This window comes from Cataglyphis hispanica, chromosome 13 (assembly GCF_021464435.1).
Source record: "Cataglyphis hispanica isolate Lineage 1 chromosome 13, ULB_Chis1_1.0, whole genome shotgun sequence".
Taxonomy (NCBI): Eukaryota; Metazoa; Arthropoda; class Insecta; order Hymenoptera; family Formicidae; genus Cataglyphis; species Cataglyphis hispanica.
The window spans coordinates 2519990-2540077 of record NC_065966.1 but is presented as its reverse complement, the minus strand read 5'-3'; the positions used below and the strand labels follow the sequence as shown (position 1 = coordinate 2540077).

The following is a 20088-nucleotide window of genomic DNA, read 5'->3' as shown; positions in this document are numbered from 1 at the left end:
AGCAATCCGGTCGAAAGGTAAGGAGAGGATAGCCGAGTTTTAAGGGACAGGAGCGAAGTGAGCCTTCGCCAGGACGAAGAACATGCTTCGATAGCCACATAACTCGGTCGACAAGAAGCTCGTAATTAGAACTCGAATGGCGCGCAAGAAAGATCCACCTATTCCGCCGCCTCGTAAATGCCTTCGTGTTGGTGTGTAATAATGGACGGACAGTTTCCATCCTAAGACGCGGCTATCGATTCCACCGACGATTAAAGCCGCGAACGCCTTTGTCTGCAGACGCGAAACTTCGATTATTCAACAGCGCAAGAGTCACGGACTCCCGTCGTTAGATCGCAGCTTTTTCGCGTCCGTTTCATGTTTTAAACATACGTACTTGACTGCCGACGTGATTAGAGAAAGCGAGTCCCGTCTATACGGATTAAATATTTCATTATCTCCATCTTCGCTATAATCGAGTGCGATCGAAGCTGTTGTTCCACTTTCGATACACATACATACACACCTACACACTGTTTAGCTCTCTCTCTCTTTCTCTCTCACACACATACATACACAGCAATGATTTCTTCGACATTTGGGAAAATTGAATATAAATATTCATTTTGAATTTCACACACACATACACACATAAAGTCGAATTATTTAAACATCAGGCGCGCTTAATTCCGCACCAAAAAGGGATTTGCGGGATTAATTTAGCTTTAAAGAGAAACAAGGAGAACCTTTGCGAGAACAAAAGGAATGCTTTGAAAGCTGGATTGGATCAGCAAAGAGATCGTAATTACAACTTAGATTGCGCAGGAAGAAGATTCACTAACCCTTCGAGTTAGCCGGAATATAAGAGACGAAACTACTGCCGTGCAAACACAAACTGACTCATGTGACTAAAAGTGGCGAGTAACCGAAGAAAGTACTTTAAGTTCTCGAATCTATCAATTCTCTCCGCAATTTCGATTAACTTAAAACTCGCCATTTCAATCATTGTCTGTGTAAATTTACAATTTAAATCAAACATATGTAAAAAAATATGTGAAACTATGTGTACTAAAATAAATAACAATTACAATTACATGCATAAAAAGATACAGAGCATACATTTTTCTCTATTTATATATATATATTTTATTTTCCATATCATATATTCTAGAATAATATTATATATTAATACATTCTCTATATAATGATATTATTCCATCATATTATTAGCCCTTTGTAAATGTAATAAATCAAACATAGAGAAAACAATTTAATCAATATTATTTATTATATTCATAAATAATTAATTCAATATGAAAATGGCTTATTCCAATAGATTTACCTTTCTATATTCACAAATGTTCTACTAAAAATTAAATAATTCCAAATTACAAGCTTCAATCTTACAATATATTTATTTAATACAAGAGAAGAAACTAAAGATTAATTTCCTCTACGTTGATCAATCAATTTATATATCAAACGAGAATGTAAAGAAAATATAATATATATGTCTCACAAAAAAATATTTTTTTTTTTTTTTTGCTATTTAGATTGTTTTCAAAAAAATCTACCGCGAGAATAGCTTCGGATCGACCGGCGAAACATGTCAAGGGGTTTAAAGAGGGAAGCTACTGCGTCAAACAAGTACGAGAACACGGAACTTCGCATCGGCGCTAAATTATGGATGGTCCCACCGGGCGCTGGATTCCATAGAAACTCTCTGGAAGTGACAGGGTCGCCCGCCATCCATGGCACATGCTCATACGGCTAAATTTACTTACACCTAGAAGCTAGGTGCTTCATACTTTCCTCTCGATCTCTAACTTTCGTAACCGCAAAATACTAGTCGCAAGTTCCATTACAATATAAAGTATAAATCGACAGCTCGCACATGACCCGCACTGATAACGCGGTCGACCTAAAATATGTATATACTTATAAAGCAGTATATAATAGCGATTCATAAATTATTAAAATTCCTATCTTTATTTTAAATAGTTTTATAATCAAGGGTTTAAATGTTTAAAAAGATAATTCCGGTCATTAAACAATCGGGAAAATGGCATATTCTCAGAAATTTATAATTTTACGTAACTTCTAGAAGGAATTTTACATTTTAAAAGCAAAATAGTCATTAAAATAAAATAGCGCCGAGGAAACATTATTATACAAGCGCATAAGAATATAAAGAACTTACAGATCTTAAATTCAATTATATTCATTACAAAATGAAATAGAGTTCCACGTTAATTCAGTATTTATTTGGATTCAAGAGTGTCTAAACGATGAATAGTGTCATAATATTTTTTAAATAATTTATTTTGCTGAAAAAAGCAAGTCGACTTGCAAGAATTTTTTTTCTACATTAGTTCTCGTTTAATTCTGCGTCTATTCATGCATTTTAACGAATGTATAAAGTTCAGCAGCCCATCTTCAAAATTCAGTAGTACTGATTAAAATTCGAGTTTCTTTTCTTAGAGTTTCGGAAGACTTTACAAAATTCCATGATGAAAAGATTTCTAACATATATAATTAACATTATTAAAATTACATTTAAAAGACAAGGTGCTAACTTCTATTTTTTATAATTTGATAAAATAAAATTTCAAATATGCCTATTTGAGCATTTACATATTACGCTTTTACGATTATTGCACAAAGTCGTGTTATCTAATCAAATATTAATCAGATTTCAGAAGTTTTTAAGTGAGAATGCTCGACGCTACGTTCCACCTGATTTTCTAATAATCGGTACGTCGCGTCATTAAGATACTTTCACGAGCAATATCGACATTTGCGCTCCTGAGACGCCTTCTTAAACGGCATAAAGTCCTGTGCATAAAGACTCCCGCGGGAACCGAGGACCGATGGTAACGACCGATTATTTTGAAAATGTTCACAGCATTCAATTATCAAGATGATGCGCGCAATGAAAAATCGTGATAAATGCAACATTATAAACATCGACTGGATCGATACATATATATATGTATGTACGTGTGTAGTTTAAAGCGCTTTTAGCTCACCTCGGATGCTTTTCCCATGGGTATTTTCGTGAACTCTTCATACTTCCACACTGGCATGTCGCCACGAAGTGCCCCAGGGCTACGCATAGTTTTACAAATATTCCGTTCCTTGTTGGTAAACCGTTAATATTTCCTTGCGGAGGTGGACTCTTGATATAAACGCATAGCGGTATGCACAAGTATTAAAATTATTCGGAGAGAAGCTGAGGTTGCATTCGCGCGCATAAGAGATTTTCACTTGAGCAAAAAACATTACTAAATTCAGGAAGATCGCGACACCTCGAAAATATCGATAAACTCGCTAACTAATTGTAGATACGCATATTGCGTTATCATATCTTATCATCCCTCCTTTTTCTCAGATGCAAATAAGATGCAAATTCATATATATATATATGTGTGTGTGTGTGTGTGTGTGTGTGTTAGTCACAAAATTGACAAGATTTTGAATCTGTTCGAAGGGTCTTTTCACTTCGAGTGTCATCGTTCTTAATTTTTTCATATCTGGAGGACGCTGTATTCTGCATATGTGCAATCCTGTTTTGTCATTTGAGATACATAAGAAGTATAGTCATAAAACATTGCTCGTATGCAGTCACTTGCGACCCGCAGCGCTAGATGAGTGATGGAATTAAAAAGTTTCCCGGCGGGACGCGTCCAGAATTAGCTTCGGGGATGTGCAGCTCCCCGGAGAGGAAAGGTTCGAAGAAAAAAATGTGCCAAACAGCTCGGTACGAAAAGAGAGACGCAAAATTGTATTAAACAAATCTCGCACCAATCTCGGTTCAAAAACTTTGTTAAAATCGAATGTGAATTATGAACGATCCCGATGGACCAACGACGGGCCTTCGGGAGCTGTGGTCGAATAACAGCGGCGCTATATTTACGACACCCCGCTACGAGATTTAGTTTCATTGATAAATCTGCGATTATACGTAACCCTCTTTTTTTTCATCCGGGGATCCTAACCGATGTCATACCGCAACAAGAATACAATCTATTTCCACGGACGAAACAAGCTAATTTTCAGGACGTCTGTCTTCCTTCATTTATTTGATACATTGTTTCCTGGGCTTAATTGGGGAATTAAGCCAAACAGTTTCTTAATTCAATTTTTGTTGTAAGAATATAACCCACTTAATCTATTTTTTTCACAGTACAAGCAAAGAGAGCGAGAGAGAAAGAGAGAAAGCGCGATCATTTTTTATAGTGAAGCCTAAAGATGCTCCCGCAAGAGAAATTTGTTTTCAGACAAAGCGCTTTAAGCTCTAAGAGAGAATCAGTTTATTCTTATAATATTATAATCAACTTATTTAACTTTCCTCAATATAAAAATGTTTCTCGAGAAAAGAAACTTCTTTTATTGTGTTAAAAAAATAAATTAACGCGTTTAATTAAGTTTCGTATACGAATTGTGTAGCAATTCAATCTCATCGAAAATTATGTTTTAGCTGTTGTAGTTTTATCATTCGACGTCTTATTTTCGCGGTCGACTTCACTTCAAAAACGCTTGTACAATATAATGAACAATAGTAGTTACAGCGTCCTATGCACATTCTTACAAGGGCACATTCAAACCGCAGAAGTAAAACGTCACGAGTGTACTGCAACTTTTCCACCGCAGAAATTTTTCGGAACACCAAAAAGAGAATAATCCAGAAAATAAAACCGCGTAACATGTTAGTACACTTGTCGCTATGCGGAGGATGTACGTTGCAAAAATCCTACCTACAACCAAAAAAGAAAAATGCGACGCATCGTCGGCTCAGCTTCTCTCTAATGCCCAAGACACACTTGAAATAAAAGTACGAAATAATACGCCAGCCCTTAAAAATGTGCGTAGGAACAAAGAAGGCAAAGAAAAAGTCGCAAATATATTTTATTGTAACTCTCTGAGCTCGCTTTTCAATGCTTTGTAAACGGGAAGCTTCAGCAACCAGACACCAGCAACAACGCGTGGCTGTAACGGCTTTTCCATATTCATATTTCTTCGTCGTTTCGTTGCAACTACGTTGTATAAAACATATTTTGGTGACAGCCAGGATGATCACAAAAATTCCTTCTACGAGCAAGTTGCATAAATAAAAAAAAAAAAAAAAGAAAAAAAAAATTTATCTCGATAACAACTCGGTAACAATTTTTTAGTCGTGTTGCCATAATAACTGTATATTTATAGTTATGTCGTGCGCTCATATTTTTCCAAGTTAACCTCGCGACGAATATACAGTTAAAATTACAACAAATGAAAATTATATGTGTATTAAAAATTTAAATATACGCTCGAACATACAAAAAATAAATTGCCGAATGAATTTTTGAATCGCATTAAACAAAAGTATATGTTATGGAATAACATCACCGAATTTAGAGCTAATCCGCGTATTTTTCTTTCGATAGTCGCAACGATATGTTAATGAAACGTGAGGAAGGATTTTGGCTTCCTGGAGACGGCAGGGAAGAAAAAAGAGAGACGGCCAAAAAGGACAGATAGCTAGTCGTGATTCAAGACGCGCTTGGCGTGCCATTTTGCACGAGAGAACGAACGTACGCGTGAAAATGGCCGGGATTTTCCTCGGGAATAATTCAGCCGACATTGCCGCATGGCTGAATTTCGACGAATGGAAGGAAAGAAATCACGGGTATAGTTCGGTGCCAGCGTGTGCAGGACATTGGACTCCTGCCATATTTTTTAATTTGGCGGAGTGTTTCTGTTGCCCTATTCACGATCGAAGTTCGCAATGACGCTCGTTCATATCGGTAACGATGTTATATCATACGCGAGAAAACAGTATGGTACACACAATCTAATGTGTAGAAGAGAGAGAGAGAGAGAGAGAGAGAGAGAGAGAGAAACGTAAGAGCGTGAAAGCGCTTTGGAGCGATTAAGCGTGAATTCAAAATTGACGGAATTTCTCGTATCACTGCGCTTCCGCCATTAACGAGATAGCTTGAAACTTCCTGAGCTCGCGCTGGAAGAGAAACTTCGCTTTTCGCAATTACATTTAACCCTTAACAAATTAATAGTACTTTCTACATCGCTACGTTGTCATAAAGTTGAATGATACATCTATTATGTACGTACATGAATCGCTAATTGCAGAAAGAATCGTGTCATAAAATTTAAGTTGTAACAAATTTGCAAACACAAACAGAAAATGAAACATGGTCATAGTCATTTAGCTTAAAGAATAAATAAAAGTCATAATTGTGGAATACATATGACATTGTTAGAAAAATTATATACAGTTTATTATATAATTCCATCCATGTCCGAAACACTAAGACACAATTGGTTTTGATATTTTTTTTCAAAGAAAAACCCTTGGTATCCTATTTGAATAGTAACTTCGAAGGAAGTTTGATTTGACCTGTGTAAGGAGCGTTATATAGCATGTATTTCTCGAAACTTTGGCGAGCTCGTGCAAAAGTGCCTATATTTCAAACGTCTTTCGCGTATTGCGCTCAACGATCGGGGAACGATCCGAATATGATACGAAAGAAGCGACAATTGATTGTAACTCGATATAAGAAATGATTTATATAAAAATTTCAAATATCATCACTTGTACGAATTCATAATATTTTTATAAATACTATAAACATAATCAATAACACAGATATATGTAACATTTGGAAAGGAGAGAGGTAAAAGTACAAATATCGTTTAGCGTGGCGACCGAGTGAAAAATACAGTCTCTGATTAATAAAATAATTAATTATATATTTTATTATTAATATCCATAAATCGTTTGTAAAGCTATTGAATACATTTTCATAAATCTATCCTTATTTAACTACAATTATAATATTTATAATAGCTCAATTAATAATAATTACTCTAAATAATAATTAATTCGTCAAGTCAACTGTGATTAATTAGTTTGCTTTAACATCAACTTAGATTCTCCCAGAATTTACACGTCAAATCTAGTTTAGTATAGTACACTCATATATAATTAATTATCACATGTATATAATTATTTCAACAAATAATTGAATTAATTAAATTAATCAAACAAATTAAAATTCGGTTTTTTTTTTATTCTTTAATATGCGTGAATTATTTAAATATCAAAATAAAGAATAAAATAATAAAAGTAATTTCGCACTGACGTGTCAATATCATCACGATCTCCATTTCTTTCGAATCGACCCTGTCCTTTTCTTATAAAACTGCACCTGTCATTCTCAATACTTAGAATGTCTATGTACAAACATACCAAGAAAAAGAAAAATCGTTGACGTTGATTTCAATTTAGCCACAGAAGTGAATATTTTCTATTACTTTTTACTTCATAATTTTGTGCATCTTGATGCAGTGTCTTTATAATCGTAAAATAGTTATTCACACGAAAACAACTATATAATGTAATGTCTGAAATCGTTTAACCGATCCGCGGAATATTATCAAGTTTGAAAAGAGTTATCACTGGATTTGATATAACATTAAAGTTCACTAAATCTTACGACCCAAAGGAACTTTCGAGACATGGACTAAACAATCATACTTAAGTAATTAGGTTCTGCTTACCCTGACTCGCATATACAGTCCCATAACTTTGAAAATCGTCCACGTTGTGGTGTCTGGCGCGCGCTTTGTTATCGGGATAATAATTCTACCTGAATATCGTTGTAGGGGAGTGGCACGCTGGAATAACAGAGTATCGTACAAACGGCAACATCTAGATCTTGGTTTCCGCCCCAAGAGCTGTAAGCCGTATTTAGCTCAGCATGAAGCATAATCTAATGTAGGAATCTATTTATCATAGAACATGTTGCAATTATAAGATATGTTTACCTCGCACCCTTCGATTACTTTGATTTATTAAAAATATCTTTTCTACAAAACAATGTATTATTTTATTCAAATAATAACGCTTTCTTTTCCCTCGCTTCTCTATATTTATCTGTAATATATTTACATCTCAATTTTTTCCATAATTGCAGAGAAAATTTACTGCGAGTTTCTTAAAGAATTCGCAGATATTTCTTCGATTCGTCATGAAATATTCCCTACACTCATTTAAAGTTGTGAAATAGACTAAGTAATCTCGACAATTCGGCAATAAATGATTTTATATGACGACATAAGTTATTAATAAGCAATTTTAATACGCTCGATATGTTATATTTCATCACTTTTTGACAGGATACAATCGCCGTATTCTCTTTCCATCTCTTTCACTCTTTTTTTTCCTCTCTCTCTCTCGCTTTCGGAACAAACTCGGTCAACTTTATCCGCGAATAGGCGACTGAATGGAACTATTCGATAGACGGCTCGCAGAGCACGTCTGTGATGCACAGGGCGGCATTATTATTTCGAGGCATTTGCATCACAAAGTGCTTTATCGCTCGCCACACTTGTGAAAGAGAGAAAAATAAAGCTCGGTTCCGCTGTCTGCAACACTTCACGCCGAGATGGCACTGGACCGGTTTGCATTCGACCCGGACTCAACCCCGCATGAAAAATGCATTCGGCACACACCGCGCCATCGCACAAGGGGCCGAAATTAACATCTCGATTGTGCGCGCGGGCACGTTATAGATTTCATTAACTGACCGGTCCCAAACGGATTGTAGCGGATAGATGAACGGCCCGACATTCATCGATCAGATGAAATTGATGGTGGTTCGAGAGAGAGAGAGAGAGAGAGAGAGAGAGAGAGAGAGAGAGACGATATCGTTAGCTTTATCGCACACAGAAACTTGAAAACGCAGAATCGATTGATGGATCTAAAATTGCGAGTTTTTTAGTTGACTCAGCCTCGGCATTCTTTTTATTATATCGAGAGACTTATCTACGTTTGTACCTGACGAATGTCTGCCTGTAAATCGACGCGCGTTGATCTCGCGCGTGATTGATGCCTGAATTCGGAGCTCTCACTTAGATTGATCGCTTGTGAGTATTGTAAACGGTTGAGGCTCAATCGACATTGCCGAAGGTAAAGCCAGAATGATATATAAAAAGGCACAATATCTCTATTATATATGTTTACGTTTCTTTCTATATATTTACATCGCGTTGATCTGGAAATGTAATGTTTTTGTTTGTGTTATTAAGAGAAGCTCCCCGCTTTCCATTTATTGTCAATATAGCCCAAAAGTCTGTTCAACAATCACTACAAAATAAATAGATGAAATAATTTAAAACATGCAAGGCAATATAATATCATGAAAATAGTTCTACTTTGTATGTGTAATATGTAATAAACGATTTAAAATCTAGATGTAAAAAACATCTTAAAGTAATTAAAAAATGCTTTTGAGATATACGCACATAAATTATCTCATTTTCACCGCATTATTCTTTGGTATTTTTTTTTAAGCAGATAAGATTTAAAATTATTTTTTTCTCAAAAGAATGACTCGAATAATTAATTAAAAAGTTTCTAGCAAAGTTAAAAAAAAAATAATAATAATATATGTATAGCAATATCATGTTCCCAAGATAACTTTAAACAAACTTTAAGAAAATTTAATTTAAGTCTTATTTAATTAATTGGATTAATAATATCTAATATATTAAAATTTGAAAATTGTAATAAGTATTTTCCTATCATTTCCATTAAGAAAAAATCTATTTTATAAATTGATTAAAAAATTTTTTCTTTCATTAAAAATGCAGTACGAATTTGTGATGATATATATGTGTGTGTGTGTGTGTGTGTGTGTGTGTATGGAAAAAAAAGATAGTCTGTAACATTAGAAAGAATAATTCATTAAAAAAAAAATCAGATTATATCTTAATATTAAAAAATAAACACAAATTAAATTGCAAAAATTAAGATAATAATTACACTGATTGGTATAAATAGCAGAATTTTTTAGAATTAAAAGAGCATGTTTTTTTCTTTACTTTTATACATACTAACTACAATAATCAGGATGCAAATCGTGTGATGCTTTGAAAGTAAGTTTTATAAAACGCATATGCTACTTTCAAAAATCGATTTAACCTACATCCCCGTATTACGGGGTCAAAGTGCATCATTCTCGAAAAACACGGTCAGTGCGTATTTCGACCCAGAAACCGCAAATTGAATTACTCCGTTAGTTTTGACAAGCTTGTTAGAATCTGTACACATTATATCCATTTTCATTCGTTTAACTTAATAATCGCGCACAAATAGTCATAATCATCGCATCAATATTATATCTCTTAAATATAAAAATATTTATAAAACAATATATAAAGGTAATTAAAGAGATCATATGAAATCATATGAAATCAAAGAGATAAAGTAAAATAAAACATAGCAATAATAAAAAAAAATTTATATAATACTTATGGTAATAAAATATTTATTTAAATAAATCAACAATTGCCTTATAAAAAAGAGAAAATAATGCACAAAGTATTATAATGCAAATTTAAGAATTACACACATATTCATCGCATCGATGCATAAATCTTCAATATTGCCTTATTATTTCTCGTAGAAATAAATTATTTATCAATTTTCATGATATCCTCTCCCGTTACATCATATCATCAGATAAATTTAGTATATTTAAACATCGTACGCCATTGTGTGTAACTCGATTATGTACGCGTAAGAAAATGGAGCAATAGGGTGGGTGCGGTTCACTCGACTATGGAGCGTAACATCAGTACTTCACAGTGAACGACCAACTCGGTCGCTTTAAACATTGTGTCCGCAATCGCCTAGTATTGTTCACGGAGTAAAAAAAGCTACAAACAGCCAACCTGCTTCCTTTGAAGAGTTAGTTAATGTCTCAGCCGTGCAACTCTCCGATTGATCCCTCGATTGATCGAACCTGCTTTGGTATATTTTATTAAATTAAGTTTAATCGTTATTTTTTATGGCGATATACATATGTGTTTTGTTTAGATTTGATGTTGCCTCCCTCTCACAGTTCCTCTTTACTAGATTACGTCTCTCACAAAGCTAATGATAATATTCATGAAACGCAAAATTTTAATCTGAATTTTTAATTAGCTATTTGTAAATAATTATGCAAAAAGTGCCCCACTTTCGCCGCGTTATTCCTGTAATGGTACATCATGAGCAGTTTAGAATGAAGTTTTCCTTAGCAAGAAAACGTCTAGAAAGATGATTATAATTTATCGCAACTTTCCATATGTGTCAAATTAAATTGCAATCTGTCATCTACAATTGGATACGTCCGCATTATTACAAGTGTATCAATTATTATATTTGCACATTTTTTTTTAAACATTATTTTCTTCTTTCATCACTTTGAGCTGGAAATTTTCAAAGCGCAATTAATGTACGCGGCTCGTAAAAAGACTAATTACATGACGCGAGTCGACGTTAAAAGCTTATGGCGATAGAAGAATCATGCGCAACAGCTGACGTTATACGATGCCAACGGGCGTATATAATGTTTATGCAGATTACGTGGTGATATACAGTAGCTTCAATTGACTCGACGAAACCTCGATTTAATAACAAAATATATGTTCCTCTTTTATGACGCGGCGGATCAAATGGAACAGAACAGACGCGCCGGCATAAACGCATCCGCGAAATTTCGGAAATGGCCCTTTCTTCTTTTTTTCCCTTCGCACGAGCAGTATTAAATGCTTGCTATAAACGAGAGAACGAATCGCTCTCTCTCGGATAGACGGCCGCGGCCGGAAATCGATCCTTCTCGCACCCTCCGGTATCCTGTCACGCTCCTGAATTTTTATATCGCGGTCGGCAGCTACTAACCTGATTAAACGCCCCATATAATTTAACGACGATTGCCGACCGACAAAATAACCTTTACCTCTGCTCCCAATTGGATGTTAAAACATAGAAATTGAGCTTGATGAATATCCCTTCTTGCGCCACCTTATCACTAAAACGTGATAATAGAACTTAACAAGCATAACCAGTGCGCTCACGTATTTTTCCCCGTTTTACGCACCGATCTTGCCGGTAATTCACGTTTATAGTACAAAAGCCGATAGCTTCATTTGCTGGTAAAAAAAATGATAAGGCGCGAATTAGGCGTGTATATAGTATCTCATAAAATAAAATAATTTTCAAGCAAAAGATTAATTCGTTTTGATATCTCTTGTATGTTTTAATCTATTAAGAGAAAAATATCAATTTTTTATGTGTTAATTTAATTGCAGATAGTTCTTTAGTATGTCATTGCCAGCATCCGAGGCAGCCTTTAATTATATATGGAGCAGAAAATTGAGGTTATTCATGCAATTTCACATCACTAAAAGATTGTAAAACATAAATTTTTTGTCAGACAAATGCGTTTTTTCCCATCTTCTTTTCTAAATTGTAAAATACATCATATAAGGTTGCCTGTATGCTAGAAATATACAATATAGATGCATAGTAAAACAATATATTGATGTTCTACATCAAAGAGTTTAGTTTTTCTCATCAAATGTGCGCTTCTCACTGAATCGTTTATATCGCAATCAAGAGACATCAAAGCATTTAGCAAAGCGAAATATTAGTTGACAACGATAATTATTCATGTTTGATTACCTCAAGCCCGATAAAAAAAAAAAAATTATGTTACAAAATACGCCTCGTAGTTCCGATAGTTTGCATATCGGATATTCGCGCTTTTATGCGTCCAAACAATATTAATGTTACAAACGATTTTTGCATTTAATAGTGGCCGATGCAATCGATTGTGTGTTTATCAGCAATTAATTTATTCGATCTGTCTGATCGCAATCTATATGCAAGTGATCAATCAAGAAGCGAAGAGAATTTACGCGAGAGTCATCGAGAGAATCACGTCGAGAAAAATGAGCAAATTGAATATTGGCATGATAGAGCCGGATTCGAATGTAAATTTCATCCGGCAGAGCACAGCAGGTAGATCATAAATTTGAATAATATCAATATAGATCCGATCATTAAATCACGCCGCTATACGAGATGAGACGATTGACTGACGATGACAGTTTTCTCGCCATTAACGACGCTTCTTGCAACGGTTCTGTACACGGATCGTGTCATCACTCTTGATTAATCTAAAGTCAATTATTTTTCTTAGAAAAAAATTGTCTTGTCGAAAATCACTAGTATTATATCTAACTACGACAGGACAAACTTTATTCAACGAATACATCGTCATAAAATGACATTAAATGATGACGTTTCTGGAAATGCCGATGCGTCAGCAGGTTTCGACTATTCGTTCGCATTTCCATAGAAATCTGAGTTCGTCCAACATGCCGGAAGTGTCGCGCTTTATCCGGATATGTCGCGGTAAGGACGAAACGGCTCGGTCGAACCGTCACGCCGATAAAAACTTTCCCGCTTTCATTCCCGCGATACTCGCCGAAAAAAAGCCATAGTCCTGCTGTCGTCGGCAGTTCTGATGCGGAAGCTTCGACGAGAACCTAACGATTTTTCGCCATCATTTGTACGAGTTATCGCGACCTTTGTTGAGCAAGGATCATTCTTCAAAATTATCAAGTAAAAAGAAAATGATGCACATCAATATAATACGCGAATTCTGACACTATTTCGCATTGATGTTTGTAATCACGGTACAGCGAGTAACTATAAAACCCGAAAAGAAGAGCGAGATGAGGAAAAAAAATGAAAAGAGATAGAGAGAAAGAGAGCAAAGAATTCATGATATAAATGCAAATAGATTTATTGCGCACGTAAGAATAACTATGATAGAGTACATTTTAAATCCTGTCCTAAATTGGACTCGCGAACAAAACTTGTAGAACGTATCTATGATATAAAAATTTGATAGAAAATTATATGTACTACAAAATTCTTTTTATGTATTATGTTTATTTGAAAAGAATGCACAATAAGATATGAAATAAGATATCATATGTAATTTAACATTGAAAAAGATAAAATGTAAATTTGGCTTTCATATCCATCAATTATTCGTATTCTTCCATAATCTTATTTTACGAACATTTCATGTTTACACTCTAGATAAGTGATGTATGCTATGACACGATATGGTGACAGAAAAGAAGAAGGATCGTAGAAACCGAAAATTTTACATTATTTCTATGTCATTGTGAAATGCAAACTATCCTTTCATCGTAAAGAAAAAGAAATGGATACAAATGTAAACAGCAAAATTTTATCATTTAGAGTGTCAGCCACCTAAAACTTGTCGCTTTTATTGCGTACTGTGACGCGCATATCAACATCAATGCGTTCAAAAGCGTCATATTTTTCTACATATTATATATATATTTTTATAGATACGTCAAAAATAAAAACAACGATTCTGATGCAAAAAAGCATAATTTCACTTTTAAAGTATTTAAATACTACCATTACACATATACTTTTATTTTCTAATATTGCATTAATATCAATCGGTTGAAGAAGAATTTAAAATTTACCGTGTCATCCAACCTATAACGTTAATAGGAGAGCAGCTCAAACACGTATGGATAATCAAATAAAAATTTATGAAACGTTTTATCGTACGACTCATCGCGTCTCTCTGCACAGAGAAATATTGGATACACATACCATTACTAGATGAATAACGGACATTACATAAATTTACTGCAAAACACTGAATTTTCGAAAATGATAAAATCGCTCTTTTAAATTTTTTGTAGATTTGGAATTCTTTGGTTATACCGATTAAAAGCAAATCGCTCATAATTTAAACCGGATCTCAACCGGATTGTGTGTAAAACTGTCAAATAATATTCGCGCGGAAAATTTTGATGAATTTCACAATTTATCGTTCACAGACATATATACACACATTTATATCAAACAGCGGCTAAATAATAATATAATTGTTCAAAGCAACAAATTTGTATATATTTTTCATTTCAAATAAAAATATCGTAAAATTTTTTCGATAAACAAAAGCTTATTAAAAGCTATAAAAAATTGATATAAATAAAAACATGTGTGTATATTAATATGTTTTGTGTTAACGTTATATAAAAGTATTAGAAGCACTAGCGGTGCTTTATTAAAATAATAATAACGTGAAACTTCGAGTTCTTTTATGTACATAAAATGTAATAAATTGCCACGCATTGTGTAGCGATCGGTTTTAATCAACTTGATTAAATATCCAATAGCATCATTATCGTGTCATACAATTATAATTACAATAACGCTTTTTTGTTCAGTGTCTAAAAACATAATCATGATAATCATACAAACATAAACTTATTATATATATATATATCATTTTAAAATAAACCGATAATATTTTGACTATTTATTCAATCGATCCAAGATTAATTTCTTTTAACGCAAGCGTCAAAATAGCATTTTTTAATCATTAGCAGTTTAAAATAAATGTCTTTTTATCACAACTTTTATTATAAATTAATCAAACAGATAACAAAATACTCTTCGTTTATATATATTATATTTATTTTAACAGAATTAATATTTTTGGAAATTTTTAATAATAAAATTAAAAATAAAAGTACTAATAAAATGCTTAATATTATAATGTTTTTAAGAAAAATCTAAGAAAAATCGAATTTAAGTTTATTAAAAAATGTGTCATTTTATCTTTTTATTCCGTCTATGTAAATAAAGATAGAAAATTAATATAAGAATTAGAGAAATGAGGCTTATTGTAGAAGAGGCAGATGCAAATAATTGATCCGTTTTAGAAAAATCTTAAATCACCGCGAGTGTAAGAGCCGAGCGAGCGCACTGGAAGTAGAAGAGGGAAAGAGAGGTCAGACAAGCGTGGCAGGACTACGCCCAGGCCCTCCATCCCTTGAAAGCACTCCGACGTTTTCGCACGACTCCGTAGGAGCTTTCGGGTGGCTTTTCCTGGAGAAAAGTTCAGGAGAAGAGGCAATTTATCCTTCGCTTCGGGTAAGGACGCGGGCGTCGCGAAGAAATAGCCTCGGTGTGTATTTAACTAGAGGGGCCGAGCTCTCTCAATCGATCGATCGTTCATTTTTTTTAACGCGAGTTGTTCGGAATCATTCATAAGTGAAACACACGAGTTCTCATCTTCGACTTCAATTAAAATCAGAGGAGTGTTAAATTGATAATTAAAGTATTACCTAACTACAAAGCCTCTTTCGATAAAATATATGACGCGTAAAAATCTTTTATCTTTTGTTTAATCAATTATAAAAAAGGTCATATCAAAAACTTCAAAATGTGTTATAAACGTACGAAAAAAATCTTAAAATTTTTTTTTTTTTTGAGAGAAGATATCACACACACACACATAAAATGTTAGAAATTTTATTTTTCTTATCACGCAATATATATTTCTGAATTAAGAAAAAATCTACTTAAAGTTTCGTGAATTTTTTTAAATATAAAATTTTAAAATTTGTTCAAGTATCACGCTATAAAAATTAAACGTGCTTAAAAATAGTTTCGAACAAAAACAATATAAACATCTTGAAGCAGATACTTGTAGGAAATACTTTAAGGAATCGTTGTTCGATTCAACATGATATTTTATTTGTAATAAAAAATTATTAAAAATATGAGTATAGACGTACTTAATTGTTTGTAATGCGTTTGTAATATTAAATTGTTTTTATAACAGTTCAATATAAATAACCAAGAAATATCAAAATATTAATCATAATATTCCAAAAAATTAAATTTATAGTTTCTTTTATTCTTTATTTTTAGGAAATTTTAAAGAATTGTCAATAAAATAATAATCAATCAATATTGCCGCTTGTCCAACAACAACCTTAATCAGTGCGACGAAAATGCCGCGGTTACTAACACGCGGTTACTAAGTACTATCACAAAAATACATTTGAAGGAAAATATATTTTAAATGATTATGAAAAGCGTCGAGTTATACGGTACGAACAATGAATGTTATCTGGCATTATAAAAAAGTTGACGGAAGAAGCGGCGAGAACCGGCCATTTCCATAATCGTGCGTGAGTGAAGAGACGAGAGGGCGAAGAATATAAGGCTGAGGTACTCACGTTGCTATCCCGGCGGGTGGGCACATTGCCCGCGGGCGTCGATGAGGAGTAACGCCGAAGGACGAGCTACCGTATCCCGGGCGTCCTATGTACCGAACACGAGGACTTGGCGCGACGTGCCGATTTACCCGCAGCAGTCCCGAGTCCTCGCCGCGTGGACGTAGCGCACCCGCACATATCCCCGACGTCGTCGTCGTCGTCGTTGTAGTTGCTGTCGTCGTAATCGTCGTCCTCGTCCCGGTCCGCGCCACCGTCCTCGTCCTCGTCACCGTCGCCGTCGCGTACGTCGTCGCCCCCGCGCGTAACGACGACTGTCGTCGACGCGCGACCCCGTCAGACGGGTAACGGCCCTCCGGTAGTTAGCCGGTGGTCGACCGCCGCACTGCGGGTACGCAAACGGCCGGCCGGCCGGCAGTAGTGACCTGTAACACGAGGGATCGGTAGACGGCGCACCACCACACCGCAGCACCCACCAGACGCACCACCGACGGATATAGATAGCCCCGAGAGGAGGAAGATCCGGACGGCACAACAGCACTGCTTCTAACGATTGAGGAGGAGACGCGCGACCGTTGCCTCCGCTACCAGGGTTTCGATGGCCCGAGAAACGAGGAACTTGCGGGGGCAGCGACAACGAGGGCGAGCGCAACTGCCATCTTCAGCATCGTCGTCAGTATCGCCGGGATCATCGACATCGTTGTCAGCAGCGGCATCTTGCTCAGCGCGGGCGTCATCTTCGTCGTACTCGTAATCGTACTCGTAGTCATCGTCATTATCGTCGTTCTTGTCGGGTTTTTCGGCAGCGGCGCGATCCTTTGTCTTACCCTGGTAGTCGTCGCAGTCGTCACAGCGATCATCGGCATCGCGGTCGTCGTAATCACAGTGCTCGCGGTAATCGGGCTCGCGCGCGATCTCCTCGGTCGTTCCTTCGTCATACTCGTGAAACGGGAATCTCGTGACGCGAGCCAGCTGCCCATAACCCACGGCGGAATCCAGCGGCCCCTGCCAGCCGCCAGCTCGACGACCGCGGACTGTTACGGACTCCTGGTGATGCGCCGATGATCGGTAGTTCCACCCTGTGCGATCCAACTACCACCACCACAGCTACCGCCAACGGCACTACCACCACTAACGTACGATCGGTCGCACCGATATCGCGCGCGACGACGACGACACCCTTCTTTCGCCACCACCGCCACCGTTGTCCCCGTCTCTCGATTCTTCTTACCGCCCTCGACGGCAAATTCCAGTTATTTGCGTGCGACGATGCGGCACACGCGGCGGCCCGCATAAGCGGCGGCGGCCGCCTCTTCCACGAGGCCGACGACGATCATTCACCTAGAGAGCACCCACCACTGCACCACTACTACCACCACCATCACCACCATTACCACTGGCCACCGCCACCCTCAAGCCACGCTGATCTCCTACTGACTTTCGTCTTCTCTGACATATTTTATTACTCTTTACTACCTCCCTTTATCTATCTATCTTTCTTTGTTCTTTCTTGTTCTAGTCGACTCCGATACATCTATGCGACCAACCGAAACGACACTGATCCGACCATATGTAAAATTCCTATGAACGTCGAATACCGCTCGACCTCCTCTCTCATGATTCCGATCGTTGTTTCGAGCTCGTCGCACGTCGCTCGCCACTCGCCGCTCGCCGCTCGCCGCACGACACAAGCCACCGCCACTCGCGCTCGGATTATACCGCCTCTCCCGCGATCGTTGCCTGGCCCGACGTACGCTATTTTCACTCGCGATCCGCTACTGCCTGTTTCGCGCTCCCGGCGGATCCCAGCTGCCGCACTCTCCCTCGTTTCTCGGTCTTTTTCTCGGTCTCTCCCTCCTCGCTCCCTCCTTACGCGCCTACGTGCATGCGTGCTCACCCGAGTTCCGTGTACCTGTGTTCGCGAATGTGTACGCGAATGCGTACGTACGTGTCATTGCCATTCAATCAGTCACTTTTCCCGGTGCGCGCGTTCTTTCCGATCCTTGCACCGCTGCGAGTCCTGCACCAAGAAGTCGCGTCGGTGCGGCAGGCAGGCACTCCCAGGACGTATCTCTCTCTCTCTGGCAATGTTCCGACCGAGCAACCCACCTTAGCACTGACGCTCTGCCCGTTTCGGGGGGTGTTGTGGCGAGAGCCGTGCCTGTCTCTTTCTCTCGCTCACTCTTTCCCTCTCCCTATTTCCGTCTCATCCCCGCACTCTCTCCTACCGCGCATCGGACACCCTCTCGCATCCGCCACCGTGTTTTCTCCCTCTCACTCCTACCCTACGTCGTCTCGTTCTCCGTGCCACGGTTAGAGTCTCTCTCCGGTTAGAGCCCCGCCGCACCAAGCCATCCTGCGCCCCGGGAGCCAATACCAACCCATGTGGAAGCCCCGACGCGAGACGTCGGCGATGACTTGCGAAGTCGGCCGAACCTAGCCGAGCCGCCACCCCGCTTTCTCACTCGTCCTGACACCCTAACGCCGAGCGAGATCCAGCGAGAGCATCCTACCACGCAGGTGCCGCCCCTGAAAGCTCGCCAAGCCCGCAAAACACGACGCGCGGCCATGTGGCAGCACCGACAGGACCGGCTACGAGAACGCTCGAGATGCGCCGAGCATTGCACGACTCGCCCTCGATATAACGCGAGACCATGTGGAAACCTCGAGGCGGCGACGCGCCGACAGGGATGTATGCGTGCGTTTGTGCCGCTCTCTCATCCCAGTCTTCGTATACGAATAAATGCAAGATCGTTGACGATGCGTATCCACGCGATGCACGCTTGCATGTGACGACACTCGCGCGATATCATCGCCCCTGTTTATGATCAGCCCGCTTACGCGACCGTTAACTTGTTTGGTATGTTGACCAACTTAGCTCACGGTCGTCTCATCCCAAGTGTTTTCCATTCGGCGTGTGTTTACCGTATACAATACCCTTCAACTTTTAATAAAACCGGTTTAGCTATAATATATGTTCCTTATTTTAATTGTTAAAAGTAAATTTTCTTTGTTAAAAAATGTATTCTATTTTTAAAAAATTCTGGAAAAACATTTTTAAAATATTCATCGCGAAAAGAAATTTGCAGAATTTGTAAAACCACGAATCGATATATAATATTCGATAAGTTTTTATTTACAAACGCTTCGAATGCAATGTGCGAGTATTTTTAATTAATATACATATAT

At 37.3% G+C, this 20088-nt stretch overlaps 1 protein-coding gene across 3 annotated transcripts in view; it reads right to left on the bottom strand.

Annotated features, from left to right (window-relative positions):
• Positions 1-20088, bottom strand: part of LOC126853938 (acetylcholine receptor subunit alpha-like 1) — a 121579-nt gene that overhangs the window by 94514 nt on the left and 6977 nt on the right. Inside the window, exon 1 of one of the 3 annotated variants that reach the window (XM_050600155.1) lies at positions 16903-17065. The exons of the other annotated variants lie outside the window; for them this stretch is intronic. The gene's annotated coding sequence lies outside the window, so the exon portion shown is untranslated. Of the gene's footprint in view, positions 1-16902; positions 17066-20088 lie in introns of those variants that run through there. 3 annotated transcript variants of the gene reach the window in all.